Raw genomic sequence first — 22634 nt, forward strand, 5'->3', positions numbered from 1 at the left:
GGTAGCGTCATTGCCTTGTAATCAATGGGTCCCGGGTTCGATACCCGGTGGAGGTACATAGTGGTTCGGATCCCACTTTAAACTGTAGGTCCAGTCCCAATTAGCCTTACTGTGCATAAAGTGGGCTTAAAACACCCAACCAACCAATGAGAAGTGGCAGAAGAGCGATGCCAGATAACAAGAATCAAGATACGTAATGCATATAGATGAGTATTTTTAATTCAATAATATTTGGCTTAAATGCTTCTTTTCACAGTAAAGTTTTGCATGGATATTATCGAAAGAATGGCTGGCAACACTGTTGACGGAACTTCAGCACCTGACTGACTTCTCGCAGAAAAAGGAAGAGTTTGACTGTTTGGATATAAGGGAAATTAGTATAACTTTTAATTGCCCATGTATTTCTTAATAGATGCGCGAGAGTTGTCTCTGTTTTGAAATTGCTTGGTTGCAGCATGTAGCTTTGCTCTCCGCCTTGGAGTCTCGCTGGGGGATATCGAATTTCTAAAACATTTTGCTTGATGTTGGGGGAGGTATTGTTGGAAATCTTCCATACATGGGCAGAAGAAGAGTTAAAAAGCACTTTAACGGGTTGGGGGGAATGGAGACAAGTGGACGGATTTTTTTTTTTCCTTTTTGGTTTCGTTTCTGTCCTGAGATGTGCAAGACTGGGTCTTCTTTCAGTTTTCCATGGAAGATGGAGATGGGGGGGGGGACTTGTTCTTGTAGTTGCGTCTGGGTTTTCGGCACTTGAAATTCTTCGAGAAGTCTATTGATTGGTTTATTCTCTCATCCATTTCGCCAGTTCATTTCAATTAACCTTTTAAGAAATGAAACCTTGTGGTTCAGTGATGGCCAAGGCCTATATAGAGCGACCACAATGAAAATAACCTTGGACGAAAAGTCCCCGCGCAGCTTTCCCTTCTTCCGTTCCGCTCGGGCAAGGGACTGGTTAAGCGGTGACGTCACCAGAGCCAGTATCCCGGATGTATGTGTCCAAACAAACCTTCAATCCACGTGCTCCTATCCTTTCGCATTGAAAACGTATCGGAGATAGAGAGTTTTTGTTACAGTGACAGCTGTTAGCAAGAGAAATAGTAAGATGTGTCGCACATCAGTACAAAGATTAGATTCTGGTGAATACACATATATTTTACCAATTGCTTACAGATGACGGGTTCATTAAGAAATAACGTAAGAAAATTGAGTATTTTTTTTAGGAAACACGTGAAAAAATGAAGCCTTCGTAACCAGAGACGGCGCTATGGGGGGGCTAGGAGGCTGAGGTCACCCCAAATTAGGTCTCAGGCTTCCCTGTAGCCCCCTAGATTTTTGTAGTACGGTAGGAGCATTTCGACCAAAAATTTTAAAAGTAAAGTTTACATTTTCCACTATAAAACTTCCATTGTTCAATACATTTTTTAGTTCAGTTAGATTGCAATTACTTTATTAGGATGTGTTCTAAAATCAAGGTGCCACTGATAATTTGATATTAAGTAATTGACCAATCATGAGTCGCCAACCTTGCTACGGAGTCTGCTGCCTGCCTGGTAGATGGACGTATTCATTCAGTGGCTGTGAAATTGTTCTGAGATTGTTGATGGCATATACAGCTAAATGTGTACAATTATAATTATTAGCCTATGTATATAGTTGATTGATTGATTTGCTTTATTTTACTTCGCTTTTGTACCACTTTTTTGCTAATTTGCGAAGATGGGGATGAGTTGAAATTGATGAATGGACACTCACAAACATCTATGCCCAGGCTGGGATTCGAACCTGGGACCCTGACATCGTAGCACGATGTGCTAACCCCTGTCCCACGGGGCCGGATCCTCTGTAAATGGTATCACTATATTTCGGAATAGGTCTAACAGGTGTGAAAAACGTTCAATATCTGTTTGTTAGTTTCTCATTGGATTAGATTGAATGATTGATTGATTTAGCTTATTTTACTTCAAGTTTTGTACCTCTTGGCTAATTTGCGAAGATGGGGATGAGTGATGAAATGATGAAATTGATGAATGGACATTCACAAGCAACCAAGCCGGAGCGGGATTCGAACCCGGGACCCTTGGAGTCGCAGCGCGATGTGCTAACAACTAGGCCACAGGGTTCGGCAGTTTCTCATTGGAGTACTGACAATTGAGTGTTTGCGAAGTTGTCTTATTATTCTCAATGTTATATCTATTCTTAACTAACTCTGCAGCATTCTTAAACCGGAAGGTTTATGACTCCAGCAACACAAGCCTTCCTACCCTTATCGCTGCAAATATTCGAGAAGGAGAAATACGAAGTTGAAGAATCAAAGAGTACACAAACTACCTAATTCCTAAATGCTATGCATTGGAAAGATTAAATTTGGGCTCCCAGCCCCTATATATTTTTTTTATTTGATTTAGTTTATTTTACTTCGCGTTTTGTGCCTCTTGGCTAATTTGCGAAGATGGGGATGAGTGATGAAATGATGAAATTGATGAATGGACATTCACAAACAACCAAGCCCGACCGGGAATCGAACCCGGGACCCTTGGCGTCGCAGCGCCCCAGCCCCTATAGTCTTAGCAATAAAATTGCTGCGTTGATATCAAAGGCTCCTAGGTACGATCCCTGGTGGAGGTAACATTTCATTAAGTAGTTCGGATTCCACTTTAAACTGTAGGCCCAGTCCCTATTAACCTATCTGTGCATAAAGTGGACTTCAAAAATAATTCAATTCCACTAGAAGCTGTAGCTCTCATCCCGATTAGCCATGTGAATATAATGAACCCTAACACAAATCCAATCAAGTAATCATTGCAATAAGGTGCGAAGATCAGCACGCTTGGGCAACTTTATTACTCGCAGTCCTGTTAAATAATTATATTTTTTAAGGTTGGAAAACAATTTTTGCAGAACCTCCATAGTGGCCAAACTTGATTCCGTGCAGGAGAATCAATCTATGAAGTACATCTAACATAGCGTGCAACATAGCATCTCAGTGTTTGACTGGTAAAATTACACAGAAGTAAACTATTACGTTTTAGCCAATATTAGTTAGCTCTCTGAGAATTTGACTTCGAACTCTGTAGCCCCCCCTTACTTATATCAGGCTGGTGCCGTAACTGTTCGTAACATAGGCGCTTTAAGCGCTTACGTGGTGAAAACTGATCGCAGCATGGTATTGTTTGTTACTGTGACTGCAGTTAGGAAACAAATACTGATTTCTATCGTATATCAGTGTAAAGACTAAATATATCGACGTTCCTGTAGTAAATTGTTAACATGTTTCTTGAAAAACGATCCGATTTTCTTACGTTATTTCTTCACTAACCCCTTATCCGTGAGGAAAGAGTAAAATATCCAGGTATTCTCCAGAATCTAGTTTTTACATTGATGTATGATGCACATCATCTTTCTGTTTCTTAACTGCTGTCACTGTAATAAAAGTTGCACCTTCGCGATCAGCTTGCTATGCTGAAGCATAGGGGCTTCGCCACGTGGAAGTTTGTTTGGAAACATGCATCCGGGACACTGGCTCTGGTGACGTCACGCTTAGCCAGTCCATAAGGAAGCATGATACACTCTCCCCCTCCCCTCCTCATGGGAGTATGGTGCACAGGAGTCGCGGGTCTGCGCAGGTTTAATTGCTTGTGGTTCCATTATAGTAACCTTTTTATTTGCTGCGTGATGAGTTGCGACTGTCCTCTGCGACAGAACCGTATCTAAAATGTCGCTACCCCCAGGCCAGTATAAAAATGTCACCCCTTCCACAATATTTTGTGTGAAAATTTTCCTAAGGGAGCTTTCACACAGAAGTGACAGTCTGAAAAATAAAAATGAAAACATTCATTGCGCATCCCCAACCACCAGAACGAGGCGACACGATGCACACACTATTGAGAAAACGGCCCAGTCCGAGCGACACGTGTAGCTTGTAGTGTCTCTTCGGTACGAAAGGTTGCATTTATTTCTGATTGTTAGTGCTACTTGTCTCGTGCCGACTGTCCCTTGTCGCTTCTGAAAGCTCTTCCACTAACAAGAATCCTGTCAAATCTAAATTCACTTTACGCGAATTAACAGTTTGCAGCATTGGCGGCGATTAGGGGGGGCTGGGGGGCAGTTGCCCCACCAGTTTTCGCCACTTTTGCCCCCGCACCATGCTAAATCGTATCTACGAAGGGAAATGTACTGTCTTCCCCCCCCCAGTTTTGGCACTTTGCCCCCCCCCCCCGTTTTTGGACCCAATCGCCGCCACTGGTTTGCAGTAATTTTCTACCAAGATTTGATTTACTGTATTTTCCTTTCAATTTTTTTACCACCATCCAGGTATTTTATGAAGTAGAACATGGAACATACACGGGGTGGTTTCCATTTGTTTGAATGACGACATATCATCTGAAATAATGATTCCGATATAGAAATCAATCTCAAATGTCGTGGAGAAATAAATAATTTAATAGAACTAAACCGGAATAAATTCTAATTTTCTTTTATCTGTATTTCGTCCATCTGTGAGAAGTTCAACGGACATGAATCGCGTGAGCGTCCACGTTGTTCAGTATCTGAACGCTAGAGGTCAGGCAGTTGGCGAGAATGGAGCGCATGCTTCCTGCTTTCGCAGAATAGATGGCGACACTGTTTCGTTTCCTTAATCAATCTCTTCAGTTTCCATCGAGAAATGCTTGTGTGTTCAATGAATATAGAGACAAACATGCTTATCAACAGACAAATTGCTTGCTTGTAGGTATCGCAGCAGTGATATGAACATTTAGTCCTGGATTCAAGTATGCCTGGCGCAAGGATTTGGTGCGGTGAAATTGTTCCATCGTAACTAGAGCCAGATATTTCAGTATTTTTCTCTCTTCAATATGTTTTCTACAATTTTTTTCAGCCACCCGCAGTCTCCTTATTTCGGTCGAGGTACAAACCGAAGAGTATTCAAATTACCATCTACTATAGAGCGATAAATATTTTCTTCAAATTTTTTGATGACCGATTGATTTGGTTATTTTACGATGCTTTTCTGCCATTTTTGGCTAATCGCGACCATGAGGATGAAAGGATATATAAGATGAAATTACAATCACAAACACTCACGGATTGGGTGTCGTTTACTATCTAAAATGGATGTCCGCAGGATTTTTTCCAGAGGGGACTTACAAAATTATTTTTTTTTGGAGGTAGGGGACAAACAGGACATTCCCCACTAAAACACTGGTGCAGTTTGAAGTTCTTGCGACTGTGCACCAATCTTACTTGTAATTATCAACCCTTTATAAAATAATTGACGTAAATTACTGTAAAAGAACGGTGGTAAAACGTATTGAGATGTATGAAATATATGTATAATTTAGGCTGACATTCAATTTACAGAAGGGGGAGGGAGGAATAAACCTTTGGTTAGAAATAACGCTAATTGTGCATCAGAAACCGAGACTGTGTATTAATGTATTTTTCTTCTTCCATAAAGCACCGACCCACCGTTGCGAAGTGGTTAACACAATGCGCTACAACGCCAAGTGTGCGGGGTTTAAATCACGGTCGGGGCATGGGTGTTCTTTGTGAGTGTCCCTTCATCATATCATCATTCATCTTCATCTTCGCGATTAGCCAAAAGTAGCAGAGAAGCGAAGTAAAATCAACCAAGTCAATCAATCAATTATTCTACAAAACAGTTATATTAGCTCTATATTAGTTCGTTGCGATGAAGATGCCTAAGACAGAGACATCTGTTGGCAGGGCCGGATTAAGATTAAATTGGGCCTGATTCTTGAAATCTTCGGTGAACAATAAACACGACGACGTTATAGTTACGTCACAGTGCAAAGAATAATAGTAACTGTATAATAAGTAACGTTGTGTCTAGGCGTCCGAAATTGGGGCTCCAAATTTCATTCTAAGATTTATTTTCAGGTTAATATAGCAAAAGAAACTGTTAGGCTTTTGGAAAATTCTCGTCTGTTTTCATCTGGACCTATTTCAGGAATGGGCCTAATGCTGCAGCATCAATAGCACCCGTCTTAATCCGGCCCTGTGTTGGGGTGTTGTTTAACTGTTATGAAGTTCCGTATGATGCTTCCTGAGGCCGATTGAGTAGTCTTGCTGCTCATTTTCTTTTTACGTTGCTTATTTGCACAGTTAAGTTAACCGCGACAGTGAGCAAACGAAGGGCTTATCACTGTTGCGTCAACAGCGTAAAGGCACGGAGCGTTTAGCGATGGTTGTTTTGGTTCCAACTGGCGCTTCAGGGTAAACATTGGTCGTTCAGGAGACTGTAACTAATTGTAAAGCCCTTCGGATGTTTGCAGTGACGTCACGCAAAGTACGTTTGTTCACTTCGTAGATAGGAGTGCGCATTCAACTATCCCGATGTTTATATAATGCACATTTATCGTTCGTTCTTTGTAGTACTGTTTAGCAGTGACCTTGGATTGCAACGGTAAAAAAGAAGCGCCAGTGTTTCTTCCAAGTAAAGAACATATGGAGGTGGGCCTATTTTAAATTTTCCTCTAAGCTTTCAATATTATTATTTTAAATGTTATGAATTACCCATCTTGGAGAAGCCAGCTCGGTGGCCGAACTTTCGATCTCGCCACCGAAGTTCCAGGATTCGAGTCCTGGTCTGGGCATTGGACTCGAATTCCTTCTGAGTATCCCAATGATGACCCACCCTCATCGTAGTCGTTTGCCAAGAGTGGCAGAAATGAGACGCTAAATAACAAAAATACTATGTTGCAGAAGTGTCAGTTCAATAAGCAACTGCCAAACCTGTTGGCAAAGTGGATAGTGTATTTCGCCACGATATGAAAGGTCCAAAGTTCGGATCCTGCGTACAACCGATACCGAAACCAACGAGAACAAGATAGATTTCCGAAACTGGACCGAGAACGTAACCGGTCTTCTGTAAAATCGAGACTTGGTGTACGAGTGCCCCTCGTTCTCGTTGGAATTTTTGTAAACTATAATGTACGAGGGCGGGCTGAAAAGTAATGCCTCCTATTCTTTCCCCCTTCTCCATTCCAAGTTTCAAACTTCTATCACCAGGGGTTGCTGAACTAGAGCGAGGAAAATGGCAGCATGTAACCATACTATGTCGGTACACCTGAAACTGTTCGTGGTGACCGAGTTTCTAACAGCAGAAAATGTGTCCCCCAATTGACATTCATCATGTCTGAAGAGTACAATGCATGGTTGCTCAAAATCCAAAATGTCTTTACACCGTCACAAAAGAATAGGAGGCATTACTTCTCAGCCCGCCCTCGTATGATACTTGTAGGTTTTACTCAAACAAAAATTACGGTGACATTTTAGTGGCATATGATCTGAGATGGAAACAGTGGAAGTCGAAATTTTTTTCCTAGAGCAGTCGATAAAACGTGCTAACTCGCTCGATACGCTTACCAGAAATTAATTTTTATGCTTCCAAGAAATTATTGAAGTTAATTTTCTAATAGCCCCTCGTATTTATCAGAATTATCTGTGTTCAGTGGTTGCTTGCATGTAAGTAGACGTACGTGCAATTCTGATTCCCCGGTTGTTCAGTTAATGCCCAAATGAAAACTATGCATTCTGGCAACTCCCTACAGACAGCACATATTGCGTGATTGATTTTTTGCAGCGTCGATTATTTCCATCTCATATTAATCGCGACGAGGAATATGAAAAGTGTGGACATTGAAATTGGCTAATCAGAAGTGGACACTAAAATACTATGCCACAACCGGACATCAAATCCGGAACATCTTGATTACAGAACGCTAATGTGAATGTTGTTACACCATTGAGGATACCCTCAAAGAAGAACGCAGTGAACTTAAATTTGCATTGATGAAGTCAAATGGTATAACTCAAGCTTACATCTTTCATTTTAAATCTATTAATACAAGCACTGTAGCCAAAGAGCTCCCGGTGAAGAGGAAGTGGTTCGATTTCAGGTGAAAGTGAAGGCCTAGTCTCCATATTCTTATGTGAGCACACACACAGAAAATTAAATGCATCATATCGATTGATTCACCAGAATGCATCGATTGATGCACTAAAGTGTGTTTCATGGCTTCTTCAAAGAATCAGATTCACATTTGATGCATTTGGGTGCATTTTTGCATGTCGTGAAAGAAACACCAGTTTGCATCATTTGATTCAAGTGAGGATTTCTTTCAGTCGGGATGCACTTCAATGCACCAGTTGATGTTCCTTGATGCACCTTCCTGCATCTTTTTTTGATGATGCATTCTGGTGCATCAAAACGCATCAACTGATGCATTGAAGTGCATCTCGACTGTAATAAGTCCTCACTTGAATCAAATGAAGCACTTTGGTGTTTCTTTCACGACGACACAAATGTTAATCAGATTCTTTGAAGAAGCCATAAAACACACTTTAGTACATCAATCTATGCATTCTGGTGCATCAATCGATATGATGCATTTAGTTCTGTGAGTACAGAGTGGACCTAAAACACATCTCAACAAACTTTACCCTCAAAACTAATGTAAATATGCATATTCTTCTCTACCCCTGCCAAAAAAAGATTCTGGATCCTCCTGTACTGTCCAATCTCGTTATAGAATGTTCTAAATCCGCCACTGGTAGAACCTCAGTGATCTTTCACATCCCCACTTCTTCTGAAGTTCCAGATCCTGGTGCCGGAAAGTTCTTGAACCACCGGTGAATATTTGAGAGGTATCGTTGACCCGCCTAAACTCTGTCCGCATTTAAAAAACTGGCGATTGGTTCAAGGTTGCGCAAAGGGATTCCAACTTCCCTCTTGACATTCTGCGGAACTCTTCCTCGCAAGTTCCAGGGAAGCCTTTCGCTCCGTCCTTACAATAGGTTCATTCGTATGCTGATGGCGATTCGAGTCTTCGGATTCCAAGCTCAGAAGTTCTGGGAAGTGTGTCGGGCGGCTGGAGTTCCCGCAAGTATAAGGAAGCGATCCCAGAATATTCTTCGATCCCCCTTCATAGTGTGATTGGGAAAGGAAAGAGATGGCTTGTGTGGGTATTGGAGCTATCCAAGTTTGGTACTTTGATGTGCTAAAGTTTCCTCTGCTTAAAGGATATCCTTCATGTATCATAACTGCCCTCAGATGGGTTCTCTTGCGCCACTACATTTGTGGTGAAGGGTGCAAGCCTGGAATCCTGGTCTCGAACCCAGATCTTAAGGTGCCGCACCAATCCGCAACTTGTCCGACGTACCAGCGCGCGACGACTGGGTGTCGAATCCTGCTGTTCACGAGGACAAAGCTTTCAAATGGAAGTAATCTAAAGCAGTGTTTCTCAACCGCAGGGCCGCAACAGGTTCTCCTGCAGTTTTCGACTTGCAGCCCAAGCTGGCAACCATCTGGAAAGATGGATTTGCGTTCGGGGTTCACCAGCGACAAAGAGGAAGTTCTTGCTCGACAGTGTTGGTGAGGAATCAAAGCCGCTGAGAGGGGAATGTCTCCCATGCAGCCTACAAAGTTAAATTAGAATCGTGGGGTTAGGGCCGGAAAGGTGAAGCGACTTGCAGCCCGAGCTGGCAACCACCTGGAACGAACGAATTTATTGGGTCGCGCGTTCACGAAGGTTGAGAACCACTGATCTAAAGCACAAGACTCATAATGAACGATCGCACGACACCGCACCAGCCATTAGTTGCAGTGGGAAGCTCACCAGAAGAGGAGTTTATGGCACATTACAGTTTGTGCGAAGGAAGAGAGGCGAGAAGAAGTGGATCAGAAAGGTCACCAAACGGAAATACAGATACCGGGAGCATGGTCCATTTGTGAAGATGAGAGATTGATTAGGTTATTTTAAATCGCTTTTCTGCCTCTTTTGACTAATCGCGACGATGTAGATGACCGCTGATAGGATGAGATGGATGAAGGAACAATCGCAAACACATATGGACAACACGAACACAATTCCAGGTCCGAACGCCAGATCCTCGTTCGTCTGCAAAATGCAGTCCTGGGTATACGTAGTACATGGAACTGAGGTTGGTTGGTTGATTTGGTGTTTTAAGTCCACTTTATGCACAGTAACGCTAATCGGGACTGGACCTACAGTTTAAAGTGGGATCCGAACCACTATGTGCCTCTACCGGGTATCGAACCCCGAACCCCTTGATTACAAGGCGACGACGCTACCACTGCACCATCGGGGAGGCCCGAACTGAGGTTGACATTCGGGTGTTTTTACAAAGGGTCACCCTCTTGCACAAAGTTCCTCTTCATTATTCTTGCTCATTTTCTCACAAAACACAAGAGTGTGTACAGTAATTCAAAACATTCACACCAGTTTGGTATAGATTTCTTCTCAAGAAGGCCCGCCCATAACCAGTTTTAATTCTCGGGGAGGCACTCCGCACGTTCCACCTATGTGCTATCTGAAGCGAGGGAAACAAGATCTCAACCGTGCCTACACTGATTACTTCCCGTTTGGTTCCCTTTAAATGAGTTTACCAATGACGGTCAGTGCCTTGCTGCCCGCTTTTGATGGGTTTCTTACCTAAGGCTTCGTGCACTGCTTTCGCAGCAGGATTCTTGTAACAGAGCAATAAAACTCTATTCTGATTGGCTAGGATTTCTATGCTCGTTGTTCCGGTCGAGGCAAAACGTCACAGCTCGTGGGGAAATGCTTCCAAAAGCCAGATGATATAGGACTTATTCCACGGATTCGCCACAGGCCTTCAGAAACAGGTCGAATATATTGACAATATATTCGTACAAAAAGGTAAAGCTATCCCCTGTGCAATGCACCCTGCTATGAAGGCATATAGGGTTGAGGATGTAGGGCTTCACAGACTAGATTAGTTGAGGAGAGTGATTAGCAACACGCTCTGGCTGCCCTCTTTCCCCTGCAGGGTTGTTCCCAAGTACGCATTGATTGTGGGCTGGGTGAATACCAGAACCGCTTTATGCTGGGATATTGTTGGAAATTTTCCCATCCCGGGAATCAATTTTTTTGTTGTTATTTATCATCTCTTTTCTGCCACTTTTTGGCTAATCGCGACGATGAGGATGAGATTGATGAAATTGATGGAGGGACGCTCACAAAGAACACCATTGTACACTGCGGGATTCGAACTCGAATCACCTGTTAGGCAGTCAGACGTCCTACCGATAGGACCATCACGGCTCACATATTCATACAAGGGGAGCCTTAATTAATTATATACCCGTTCTGCAAGACGCAAGTCCACTTTATGCACAGAATGAAATCGGATCAGGTGTATTCACCAGGAATCGAATCTAGACCTACTTGCTTACAAGGCGAAAACGTTAACCACTGCGTTATCGTGAAGGTCCACGGACAGGCGGACCATTCTCTTTCTGGTGATTAGAGCTTTAGAACTCTGTGGTGGCAAACTAGTGTATGCAGACACGTTACGTGAGAATTGATTTACATTCTCGCTTAGCTTGAGGCGAGCAGCAAAACCTAGTAGGTGGGTTGGGTTCCTTTGATCTTTCCGCAGGTACGTTGCATATATGCGTCGTCCCTCGTGGGTAGTCACTGGGGGACATGGTGTGATGTCTCCAGTGCCATTTTTTGTAGGCATGTTTATGTGATGCTAGAGCAGGGTTGCTACGCGTCTGGAAACCTGGATGACAGGGAAAAGTCAGGGAATTGGGCTTTTCAGGGAAAAATCAGGGAGATGTCAGGGAATTTTGCAGATCATCTGGAATTTACGTGCATTTTGGAGTCTGCAAGAGAAAAAGTTGCAAAAAGAATAAGCAGTTCACTTCCACTTCTGGATTCGATTCTTGTGATTCCACTCCCAAAAGACATTCAGTTTAGAAACTTGTTTCTTTCGTTCTTATGATTCTCAGTCTTGTGTAAAATTATGGTTCCTTCTAATTTCTGTAATAAATTTTCACTTTTATAATACTAGATATTAGAAAGAATATCAAAGTAAAACTTGCAGTCCGAATGTCTGATTGATAACTAAAGTACAGTGACAATATGATCATAATTATCGGAGAAATTTGTGAAGATGAGATTATCGTCTATTATTTTATAGATCTTAGTCTTGTTGGCATTTCATATAGAATTCCTATATGCAACAAAAATTTCTCCAGGTGCTGTGTACTTATAAATGTAAGCAAAAAAGCAGCATTTTCTACGACACTATAAATCCGCCAGAAAATGAAAAATTCTGCATGGTTTATGAAGTTTTTCTGTTGTTTTTATACTCTGGAGATCTGTTATGGTTAAATAATGTACCTCTGTTACCTTCTTAGCCTGCAGGCTAGACGCACCCAATACATTTGAAGCCGATTGTAATTTTACATTTTCCTCTTCAAATTTTCACGTGTTCTTGTGTGTAGAATGACATTTGCTAAAAAAAAAGTTGTGAAAGTGAATATTCATAATAATTAACGGATTATATATGTAATTGAAAAACACAAGGTTCAAAAGCAAAAATCATGATCATGAACATGTCTGGAAAACCTGGAAATGTCAGGGAATTTCATAATAAAAAAATCGTAGCAACCCTGTAAAGGAAAAAAAAAACAGCAACATATTTTATTATCTGGGCCAAGAAAGTGTGTACGTATTTTGGCGTGCGTGCGTCTTTTTATATAGATATATAATTTGGTCTTTGACAAATTCTATAATATGAGAATAGTTGTAGTACTTGTTCCCCTTTAAGTTTCCCGGCTTTGTAAATGTATTTTTAATTTTTTGAGAATTGACTCGGTTGTTCCAGATTTTGATAAAGTATGACTGGATTGTTTGAGATTCTGAAATTGTGTAGCTATGTTATTACAGATACGAGATGAGTAAATTGTTTGAGATTTTAACAAAAAGGATAGTAAAGTTTGAGATTGAAGATGCATTAACATATTGATTGATTCGGTTTATTTTACTTCGCTTTTTTGCCATTTTTTGGTAATCGTGAAGATGAGGACGAGTGGCGATATAATGAAATTGTTGATGGGACACTCACAAAGAACACTTAGCCCAGATCGAAATTCAAACCATGCACCCGTGGCGTTTGTAGCGCACCATGAAAGAATATTAGTAAATTGTCTGAGGTTCTGAAAAAAGTATGAATAAATTGTTTTGAGATTTTGAGAAAGGTGTGACTAAATTGTTTGAAATTGTGAGAAACTGGCTAATTTTTTCGGGATTCTGAAATAGTATGATTAATTCCTTGAAGGTTCTGAAAAAGTATGACAAATTTCTTGAAGGTTCTGAAAATTACTAACTTGGTTGCGATTCTGAAATTAAAGTGTGACTAAATTGTTTGAGGTCCTGAGAAACTTGACTAAATTGTTTTCAGATTCTACAAGAAGTATGACTATATTGTTCGTGATTTTGACAAAAGTCTGACAAAATTATTTTAGTTCTATAAATATACGACTGAATCGTCTGACATTCTGAGAAGTTGGGGGAGGGGACTGATGGGGCTACAGTCCCTTCCGAAATTTTGAGAAAAATCAATATTTTCAAATAAAAGCAGAAGAGAACTCGGGGAAAAAACAGAGTGGTAAATGTGAACACCCCCTTACAATGAGATCCGATTGCCAGTTTTTGATAGTGGAAAATTCTAACTATACGAAATACCTTACTGTGTATTCAGTCCCTTTAAGAAGCAGCTGTGCATTATCAACCTATACAATTCCAGCCCCTCCCGAAAAAAAAACCAGTGTCCGACACTCATTTGTTTCGTCCCGCTAGTAATGTTCGGTAACTTGTGACACGAAAATGCGCGATGTCATTCGGAGAGACTTCAACCGATCGCCGATTCGTTGCTTCCTAGCCGCCAATTGGAAATGCGACCAGTATAGTGTAACGGAGAGATCTCTAAAATATAAATATGTGTATATAATGTACCCACCAGTGGCGTATGCTGAGTCTAAGACCTGGACTAGCTCACTATGACACCTGGTCCGAAAGGAGAGGACTAGGCTCATTCTTGTCTTCAAGGAATCCACGTTGCCATCCGAACGGTAGTGAAGTTGCAAACTTATAAAAATTCAGGTTGCCGAATTATAACAATTCAAGTTGCCAACTTATAAACATTTACGTTGCCAACTCCTAAGAATTCAGGTTGCCAACTCCTAAGAATTCAAGTTGCCAACTCCTAAGAATTCAGGTTGCCAACTCCCAAGATTTCAGGTTGCCAACTTCAGAATCGCCATTATCTTCTTTTTGAAATCAGCTTAATTCAGACAGTTTCCAATAAATTTCTCTTCAGTATTTTACTTTCTAGGCTTCAGGCTTCGCAGATAGCCTAGCTAGCCTGGAATATACGCTCCTGGTACCCACTCCTTTCATGCCAGTCAGGTTGCCTATGATTTTGTATATTTTAATTTCTTTTAGATTAAATAACTGTGGGATATACTCAGCTGTCGTGTTGAATTGTGAACTTGCAACTTGCACTCTACATTTGCTACAGGGTGTAAATAAAGTTGTCATTTCCCAGTGGCAATTTTATTTTGGAACCTAGTGCACGTCCACCTACGATTTCAATGGTAACATTTTTTTTTCCTCTGCTCGCAGGATGCCCGTAATGGCAAGTTGCCCGGTGCCTGTGATCACAGAAGACGTGGTCGAAAGTGAAGAAGATGCCGAGGAGGAAGAGGAAGTGACGTCAGAAGACTGCAAGGACACGCTCGATCCGTGGCTGGAGACGACGTTTCGGACAAGGCACGATTCTTACAGGTGAGTCCTCTCCTTTGAATTCCCGCTTCCGCTATGTTGCAGTCTGTCACGGGCCAGCTGTCAATCGCGATGAGGAACCGGCAGTGTTTCCATCCCGGAGGCCCGTTTATACTCTATATCTGACTCCCCCCTAATCTCTCCCTGTGGTATCATGCTTATTGAAGAGACAATGGGCCAAATGCATTTTAATCGCTTTCAATGCATCCGTTGACCCAGTTTTTAATCAGATGCATGTTTACGATTATGGGCTGTGGTGGTGTAGTCAGTATGTAGTTTGACTGGCACGCGGGAGACCGGGGTCGATTCCACGGGTGGTTGATCTGTAGGTAGGAATTTTTCACGCCTTGTTCCTGCACAGAACTGTTCTGGTGTTCACCAAGCTCCCAAATAAATGGGTACCTGGGGTCAAGCGTGGGAGTTAAAGTGGCCGGCGGTGATGATCACGTATAGTGTGTGGACGGGAAACTTTACCTTGCTTTACCTCATGTTCACTAGAGGAAGTTGGGCGGTCTACTTTACGACCATCGGAGGTTCCAGATTCGAGCCCTGACCTGGCAGGGATGTTCTTTTGTGTCTGCTCATCAGCGTTATCTAATCATCATTCATTCTTATCGTCGCGAAGAACCAAAAGTGGGAAAAAAGCAACATTTTCACCTCATCAAAAAGAATATGAAGTTTTTTCCTTTACAATTTCTATTTTATACCGGGTGGTTATAATTAAACTGACGGTGTTCAGAGTGGTACAGCATGGACTGTAATGAGCGTAGGAGTCTGAAACTTCGTAGATATGCTAATGCGCTCGCGAATTATGCCAAAAAAGTTCCAATTCTCGCCACCAGGTTAAAATATGGCACTGTAAGTAGTCAGAACGTGGTATGGGTACAGGAAAAAGGCAGGAATGATCAAACTCATGATAACATGGTTCTGGCACGTCCACAATTTCCATGGGGATGGGCCGCTTTCCTCTCCCTGGTGCGACACCCAATTCACCTGTTTCCTCGAATTTCTTTCATGTTCTTTAGCCCATTAATTGATATGGGCCCTCTTCTCATCCCTTTTTGTCGGCGACATTCCCGCAATGCAGCGTTGCTATCGCTCCCATTCTGGTAAAACAAGTGCACTAGCAGTGCACGGTCTCTTCGCAATAGCCATTGTGTTTTACACGAACAAATTCAACCTTTTTAATTTTCAACGAACATTCATTCACATCACAGAAGGAACCATCAACAAGCGTCACCAACAACAACCAGGGAGCTCACACAACGGTTAGGCAATGCCACCAACGTCGGAATAACATACTGACGTCAAAGATACGGAAATTTCCACGTTCTGACTGCTTACAGCACCATATTATAACCTGGTGGCGGGAATTGGAACTTTTTTCAATTTTTCTTTTCTTTCTTTCTTTCTTTTATAATTCGCGAGCGCATTGCTTCATTAGCATATCTACGAAGTTTCAGACTCTTACTCTCATTACAGCCCGTGCTGTACCACTCTGAACACCGTCAGTTTAATTATAACCACCTGGTATAGTTGTGATTGCACCTTTTCATGTGATTCTCCGTATCGTTTCTCCAGGAACGACCTCATTATGGTGCATTTAACTACATTACTAATATGTTATGCACTTTAAAATGTTGTTAGAGAGAAAGGAAATCAGTGCCATTTTCTATCAACTGACAAGAGATAAGATACAAGATTTGTTTTTCAATGTTTTGATGGCTTACCAACCACACACAAGCTGTTCTATGGAACAAATGGCAATACTCCTTCACGACAGAGGGTCATTCACATGAATAAGTCTAAACGCAAAGACACGAATGCTGTGGAAATATATGAATCGATTCCATGCAAGGAAAAACATTGCTTTTTGCGTTAGAGTGTAGGAAGCTTTCTTCAGCGTCACATCTAAAAACCGTATTTAAACAAATCCTGTACGTTGCATTTTGTGTTAGTTGTATCGCCCATTTGATCTATCATCCAACCATCCTTATCCTTGTGATACAGTCAAGAAGTAGAAAAGTGTTGTTTTATGGTTACCAAAAAGCTTAACCCAGTGTTGTTTTTTTTCATTCAGATAAATAGGTTTTCTGTATAATGCGCGTATCTGTTAAGAGATTCGGGACAAGACGGATCATTACATCTCGAGGCAAGACCGAGACACTACAATGTCTCGTTTCTTCTTGATACCGTACTATATTTAGTGATACTTATCCGCGGTTGGCAACACTGCAGAGTACAGTTGTAGAAACTAGCATCTGGCGTTGAAACGTCACAACAAACGACCCTTGTGCAAACGTTTCATCTTGGAAACTATCGGAGTGTTAAAGGAACTACATACACGCGATGTTCAGAGATGAGAAGGCGAGTATTGGAACGCCGGATAATGTTCGCAAGGTCTTTGAGACCCTGCATATACGTAATATACCGATGTAGGCAGTTACAGTAACGAGCAAGTTGGATTATAACTACGGGATGATCTTCGGCAAATGCCCAGGACTCTCTCTTGAAATAGTTGAGCACTGTTTCATGCTGCACGCTATCTCCTTTGCTTGCCTGTGTAATGCTAGTATTCTTATACGAGTCTTTCTTTCCCCTTTGTGCGCCTGACGGCGGCACGCTTGGCGGCCGCCCGGACGCTAACTCCCGTCAAATCGCGTGCGATATCTCCGCTATGGAAACCGCTAGCTTCGAAATGATTTCAAGTTCTCAGAATTACAGTTACAATTACATTCAAAATGAGCACGTGAAGTGTCACAACTACAGGGTGTTTTATAAGTCTTTGAACACTATTTGTTTATCACTTATAACTTTAAGACTGCAATATTTATTTCCACCAGGTTTTCAGGATTATGAAAACCCATGCATTAAAATTTTTAAATGCCATTGCTCGACAGTTTTTTTTCATGTATATGTGTCTTGGAGAAGAAAAAGGGATAAGAAATTATCACAGGGTGACATTTCGCAGTCTAGTGCCTGATATCTTGCTAATCTGTGATTTGCGGCCATTTTTTCACATTATAAGGAATAAAATCTAGTGTTGCGCGACTTTTGAAATACTCTGTATTACTACGTACTGAAGACTTTAGATGATGTCATGATGAAAGGAGACTTATTCTCGTCCCATCTTTCTCGTTATCTGTCTCCTTAGGGGTCCCGGGTTCGATACCCGGTGGAGGCACAAGTGGTTCGGATCCCACTTTAAACTGTAGGTCCAGTCCCGATTAGCCTTACTGTGCATAAAGTGGACTTAAAACAACAAATCAATCAATCAATCAATCAATCGTTATCTGTCTCGTTTCGAATTGTAAATGCCTGTCCCGAGTCTCGAAATATACAAGTACAACCTCTGACAATAAAGTTCGGTGAATGATCCTGAATATCGAAAGTAGACGAATTCTTAATGAAACCTACCTTACTGTCCTTCGAAGTAATCCCCTCCCATAGCTATGCACCGTTGAGAACGGCTGTACATGTCCTGGAAACTTTTAGAAAAGTCTTCTTTCGGGATGGTGTGCAAGACCCTCGTCATGTTCCGTTGGATGTCCGGAATATTCTCAAATCTCTGACCTTTGAAAGCGATTTTGAGGCGTGGGAAGAGAAAGAAATCTGGAGGATTCAGATCCAAATTTCTTGCAATGCATTGCTACAGAGGATGCTAGCTGGTGTGTGAGGTATGACCCTGAAACGAAACGCCAAAGCATAGCTCCTGCATCACCCCGCCGGAAGAAGCGGAAAAATTGTTGTTCCCTCCGGCAGGAATTCCTTGTGGATTATGCCATCACTGACAAAGAAAGTGATAAGCATCTTCTTGATGCATGATTTTTACGCCTTGAACTTCTTCCGACGGGGTGATGCAGGAGAACGCCATTCCATGCTTTGGCGTTTCGTTTCAGGGTCGTACCTCACACACCACCTCTCATCCTCTGTAGCAATTCATTGCAAGAAATTTGGATCTGAATTCTCCAGATTTCTTTCTCTTCCCACGCCTCAAAATCGCTTTGAAAGGTCAGAGATTTGAGAATATTCCGGACATCCAACGGAACGTGACGAGGGTCTTGAACACCATCCCGAAAGAAGACTTTTCTAAAAGTTTCCAGGACATGTACAGCCGTTCTCAACGGTGCATAGCCATGGGAGGGGACTACTTCGAAGGTCAGTAAGATAGGTTTCATTAAGAATTCGTCTACTTTCGATATTCAGGATCATTCACCGAACTTTATTGTCAGAGGTATATGTATGCAGTTCAAGCAATTTGCACAACTTGCGAGGCAACGAACTTTCACAGTGTATAAATATGATTAAAACAAACTATGTTTCAATAACTCTTTTCTGCGAAGCTTCGAAAAAACGTCATGCTTATCTTGAATGTATGCAACGGCATTTCACATGTGCACAGTTGCATTTACATTGAACCACTCACACATAAGGCGTATATAAACCAGTTTCTTATTGTCAGTTGTGAGACTGTGCTGCGTGGTTGCGTGTAATCAGGTCATAAAATCAATCACTTCTAGGGTTGTTGCGTCGGAGCGAGGCGTCATACAGAAAAACTAACAAGGGAAGCTGGTTTTTGCCTGAATGACTGTCTATGCTGTTTGCGTGGTGACATTCCTTAAATGTTGCTTGAACTATGTATATATATGTGTGTGTGTGTGTGTGTGTGTGTGTATATATATATATATATATATATATATATATATATATATATATATACACACCCACACAGACGAGACCAAGGTGTGCCTTTCGATACCGAAACGAGGTGCTGATAACGCTAGGTTTGATGTATGAATTGCCGGCTTCGATGCAGTACCATTAGAGCTTCATAATTAACACTTTGTCTTTTACAAAGTTCCAAGGCAGTGGAAAGTTCATTAGCGCATCGTGAAGCTGACATTCCTTTCAGTAGCATCTTTCTTGGAACTGACTTGTCACCCGGGAACTTTTGTCGCTTCAATGGAGAACGCTGAAGTGTAGCGACTCCTCTCGTCAAATGTGGTGAGCCGCTCCCATTTCCTAGCAATCTCGGAGATCGAGCATATTGAGTAGTTGGCTTTCATTAAAGACTCCCTTGTTTGAGTCCAGGTCTAGTCATGAGTGTTCCTTTGTGACGTGTCCCTTCGTCAGTTTTGTCCTCACCGTCGCGAATTGCCTGCAGAAGGAGAAGAGCGACGTTAAAGAAGGAAATTCGACAAGGTCCTGCTCATTCACTCTTTACTCCACCTAGAGTCACGCATACTTATGTATTGCAATGACCTAACTGAAAATTAATTGGGGTTGTTACAACCCAGAAGTGTTGGTGACTGTACATTAGTTTTCGACAAGTCATATAGTAAAACCGGGAGTTTAGAGCGAGACACCTTCTATACTAGATCTCTCTGTATGTCTAATATACTTGCTGTGTAAGCATGGACTCCAGGGTTCGATTCCCGGTGTGTACCGTTGCACAGTGATTCGGATCTCAGTAAGACTTATGGACTTATACTGACAAACTTTTTTGTGATTGTCCAATCATAGTACGATTATAACTATATTTATTAAAATTATTAATTTGTTAGACAATGTATTTACTCTAAAAGTTTGAAAAATGGTGTTAAATTCCTTGATTATGCTTTCTGCTCGTTCTCGCAAGCACTGTATGAATAATCATGATACAGTTGAACCTGAGCTGTTCGTATGTCAAGGTGAAGAGAAAATAATGCGTACAACTGAGAATTACTTACAGATCAGATTTAGATACCATGTCTGTCATTTTATTATTAAAATACTGTAATTGTATCTATATTGAGGAACAAGATATACGTAATACAGGTTATATCTGTCATAAAGCGATAAATTAACGAATTTAAAAGTTTGATTCTTAAATACATTATTAGTGAATACTTTGTGAAATACTACAGTAGACATTACAGTTTTACTACCCAATTTTTTAAAATAATCTAAAATAGCATTTGTTTTACTAATGACTGTGCAAAGTGTGACATAAGGGATACCTAAAATCTGCAAGTATTTCAGTTTTAGTTTTTTGTGGTTTACCGTCCACTTCCCTTATAAATTTTACTTTCTGGTCAAGCGTATAACTTTTCCCTCTTTCTGTTCTCCATGGCCAACCAGGGGTGTAAGGGGTGACCTTCCACGTAGGCGCCCAACAGTCAACCTGACTTCCACGTAGTGCACCCTGGACTAAAGACTAACGAGGCTCTGGCGACTGACACTATGGCCAGTATAATTTTGTGTGTGTGGTCCTGTTTTTTGTCCTTGTGTGTGCTGAGTGCCCGTTTACAGCCTCAGTTTTTAACAGAAGTCAGAACATTTTAAGATTTTATTTATGCAACGCTAGAGTTGTTATTTGTAACGATAAGGGGCTGGCCCCCGTATAATGTGACGGGTGCAAAGTGGCCTAAGTGCTGACGCACCCAAAATTTTAAATTCAAAATCAAATCAAATCCATGGCCAACCAGTAGCAACTGAAATCTGTCAGTTCTGTAACACTGGCTACGTACAAATCAACTGTATTTTATGAAAATTAGTACGTATAACACCGAATTACGTATAAATGCATTACGTACAAGTAAGGTTTAATTAACGTGTTTTTTAATTATATGGTGCAGTAATTTACGTATAAAAGATAATTACGTAGAACTGAGTTACATATATTGCAGCCTCAACCTTATTTGAAAATTTGCCGTTGCTATGGTGACGAGAAATAAGTAATTTAAATCGGGAAAGTAATAGAGTCAAAAGCGAACCGCATTTTTCGTTGTTTTCTTTCTTGTAGACATATCCCACGGAAGTAATAACTTTAAAGGTATTTATAAACAAAACCAGCTCATTAAGGTGATGTAAATTTCATAGCAAATGAACATTCTAACTTTCCCCGAGTTGTTATGCATAATTGTCACACACTGATTAACGTACACAAGCGTATTTCCCCCCTAAAGGAGCCTTAACGGTTCAGTTCCAAATTTTTTGGCTTTTTCAACGCCTTGTTCTACCTGTAAGCCGGGAGTGAATGGTTGCTAATGGACCCATGATCCCAAGCCTTCACACCCATCACCGATATCGGTTCTATGCGGTATCGACTAACTGCCAAACTGGCAACTAATTAGGCTAATTGTTCTACGTAGTAGATTTCATATGCAGTTCTGGAATGAGCACTCATTTGTCCCGTCGAGACTGTCCGGTGCAATTCATAATCAATATTGGCCTGGATGGACGGTTCACGTTTGGCGGTTGTGACTTTTAAGAGAGAGGAAGCGAGAGACTGGCCTCTCTCATTCTTTAAAACCTATCATTGTACAAAAGAGAGGTGACATTGTCGTCAAGGGCTTTGAAACCGTGCAGATAATTCTTACGGGACAGTATATGGGTCGACTTTCTGGACTCCCCTCTGCGTTGGCGAGTGACGTTTACTCTGTTCCAGTAAAGCGGGACATAAAATGAATAATTTCGTGGTCATTGACGTTGAAACGTGGAAAAAAAGATATCATCAGTCATTATGCCTTCGTTTATAATTGAATTGAATGAAATTAAGTAACTTTATCGTCGATAGTGGATCTCGATATTACGTGAGATATCAGCAATTTAATATTACAGAGTGGTTACTCACCGGGATTTACTTGAATACCGGAAATTCTGCATGAATTATTGGCTCCGGGAATTCTCGTTTGCAACTTTTATTAATCCAAATCTGACTGAATTTATACATATTTATAAATGCCCTGAGGCAAGTTTCTCACAGTTTAGCTTTCATTTTTATAGAGGATAGAAAAGAAAACTGCTTGGAAAATAGAACGGAATTCTCTCAATCCGTTTACTTTGTTAGTGTCCTTTGTAGAACAATCTATCTGACAGGCGGAAAATTATTGCAAGATAAGGTATCTTGAAGTTGATTAGGTAAATTTGAGTTTGAAATTCTTATACAATTTACATTTTTTGAAGATTAGTAAATCCCGCAACATTTTTGGCTTGATTAGAATTTTTAGATACAAT

General features: G+C 41.2%; 1 long non-coding RNA gene across 1 annotated transcript in view; it reads left to right on the forward strand.

Annotated features, from left to right (window-relative positions):
• The window catches only part of LOC145989282 (uncharacterized), a 53557-nt gene extending 38923 nt beyond the window's left edge, over window positions 1-14634 (forward strand). Inside the window, exon 3 of the long non-coding RNA XR_014441819.1 lies at window positions 14478-14634. This is a non-coding gene — a long non-coding RNA (uncharacterized LOC145989282). The remainder of the gene's footprint in view (window positions 1-14477) is intronic.
• Window positions 14635-22634: the final 8000 nt, after the last annotated feature.

The sequence above is a fragment of the Lepisma saccharinum genome, chromosome 6, assembly GCF_977018435.1.
Source record: "Lepisma saccharinum chromosome 6, izLepSacc3.1, whole genome shotgun sequence".
Lineage (NCBI taxonomy): Eukaryota > Metazoa > Arthropoda > Insecta > Zygentoma > Lepismatidae > Lepisma > Lepisma saccharinum.